We start from the raw sequence: 2284 nt of genomic DNA, 5'->3' as shown, positions 1-2284 counted from the left end.
CTGCTGATAAGTATCTAAATTGTATCAGTTCAAATGTTGTCCCCTTTTGTTCAGGAAGACTTACTCCTGATTTTCTTGCTTCAGCTGCCAATCTTCTCTTCAAATTCTGAATTTCAACTAAACTGCTTCTCAGATAAGATGCAAGCTATTCACCACCATATTGCATTCACCCTCCCACAAGTGTTTATAAGGGGAATAAATTGTAGAGCATGTTGTTCTAGGCAGTAATAACTAGCATCTTAGGCATCTAGGGGGTGAAGTGGCAGGATTGGCAGATGGTTGATGAGAAGTTCCTTTCTAAAGGCTATTGTTAACATGAGCATGGGAGGGATAGGAGGCTGGCTCATGGATTATAAGATCTAAAGATGGCATGATCAAAGAAAGAAGGGCCCATGCTCCCCTCTTGAAATGGATTCTTTAGAGGTTCCATTTGACTGACCCAATGTCCCATGTCTCTAGTGCATAAGTGATATGCTTAGGTAACATTTCCAAAGGCAGAATTTAAAGGTCTGTTGTGGTCTTGTTTCAGGACAAATTTCTACATACCTTTTGGTCACAAAAAACATTTCTGCAGTCCAGTTTGTTATGTGGGTTTTGTAAAAGAGCCTCTCTTTTACATTGTAAATTTCTATATCTGCTTTAAAAACTGGGGCATTTATGTTTTTCCCTTTGTGGAGAAATTGAAAGTGTGAGTCCCTGTTGTTCATATGGAGAAGGTCTGATGGCTTCTTTAATGTGTCTGGTTTTATGTTGAGGCCTTGATCCACTTGGACTTCAGTTTTGTGCAGGGTGATAAAAACGGATCTATTTTCATTTTTCTACATGTAGACATCCAGTTGGACCAGCACCATTTGTTGAAGATGCTCTCCTTTTTTTTTTTTCCATTTTATGGTTTTAGCGTCTTTGTCAAAGATCAGGTGTCCATAAGTGTGTGGGTTTATTTCTGGGTCATCTGTTCTGTTCCGTTGATCCACCATTCTGCTTCAATGCCAGTACCATGCAGTTTTTAAAACTGTTGCTCTATAGTACAGCTTAAGCTCAGTAATGGAGATTCCTCCAGAAGATCTTTTATTGTAGAGGATTGTTTTAGCAATTCTGGGTTGCTTTTTATTCCATAAGAAGTGGAGAATTTTTCTTTCCAGGTCTGTAAAGAATTGTGTTGGTAATTTGATGGGAATTGCATTGAATCTGTAGATTGCTTTTGGTAAGATGGCCATTTTTACTACGTTAATTCTGCCAAGCCATGAACATGGGAGATCTTTCCATTTTCTCATATCTCCTTCTGATTCTTTCTTCAGAGACTTGAAATTTTTTTTTCATACAAGTCTTTGACTTCCTTGGTTAGGGTTACTCCAAGGTAGCTTATGTCATTTGTGGCTATTGTGAAGGCTGTTGATTCCCTAATTTTTTTCTCAGCACTTTAGTGTTTTGTATACAGTAGCGCTATTGATTTCTTGAGTTAATTTTGTATCTGGCCACTTTGCTGAAGGTGTTTATCAGCTGCAGTTGTTACCTATTTGAGTTTTTGGGGTCACTCAAGTGTACTATCATATCAACTGCAAATAGTGATAATCTGACTTCTTCCTTTCCAATTTGCATCCCCTTGTTCTCCTTTAACTGTCCTATTGCTCTAGCCAGGACTTCCAGAACTATGTTGAAGAGATATGGGGAGAGTGGGCAGCATTTTCCTGTCCCTGATTTCAGTAGGATTGCTTTAAGTTTCTCTCTGTTCTGTTTGATGTTGGCTATAGGCCTGCTGTATATTGCCTTTACTAAGTTTAGATATGTGCCTTGTATCCCTGATCTCTCCAATACTTTAAACATGAATGGATGTTGAATTTTGTCAAATGCTTTCTCAGCATCTAGAGAGATTATCATGTTTTTTTTTTCTTTTAGTTTGTTAATATGGTGGATCACATTGATTGATTTCCGTATATTGAACCACCCCTGCATACCTGGGATGAAGCCTACTTGGTCATGGTGGATGATATCTTTGATGTGTTCTTGTATTCCATTTGCCAGTATTTTGTTGAGTATTTTTGCATCAATGTTCATAAGGGAGATTGGTATGAAGTTTTCTTTTTTTGTTGGGTCTTTGTGAGTTTTAGGTACCAGGTGACTATGGCTTCATAGAATGAGTTTGGTAATGTTCCTTCTGTTTCTATTTTTTGAAATAGTTTGAAGAGAACTGGAGTTAGCTCTTATTTGAATGTCTGGTAGAATTCGGTACCAAAACCATCAGGACCTGGGTGTTTTTTGGATGGGAGACTTTTGATGACTGCTT

Source organism: Meriones unguiculatus (genome assembly GCF_030254825.1).
Source record: "Meriones unguiculatus strain TT.TT164.6M chromosome Y unlocalized genomic scaffold, Bangor_MerUng_6.1 ChrY_unordered_Scaffold_23, whole genome shotgun sequence".
In the NCBI taxonomy this organism is placed as follows: Eukaryota; Metazoa; Chordata; class Mammalia; order Rodentia; family Muridae; genus Meriones; species Meriones unguiculatus.
Note: the sequence above shows the minus strand (reverse complement) of the source record.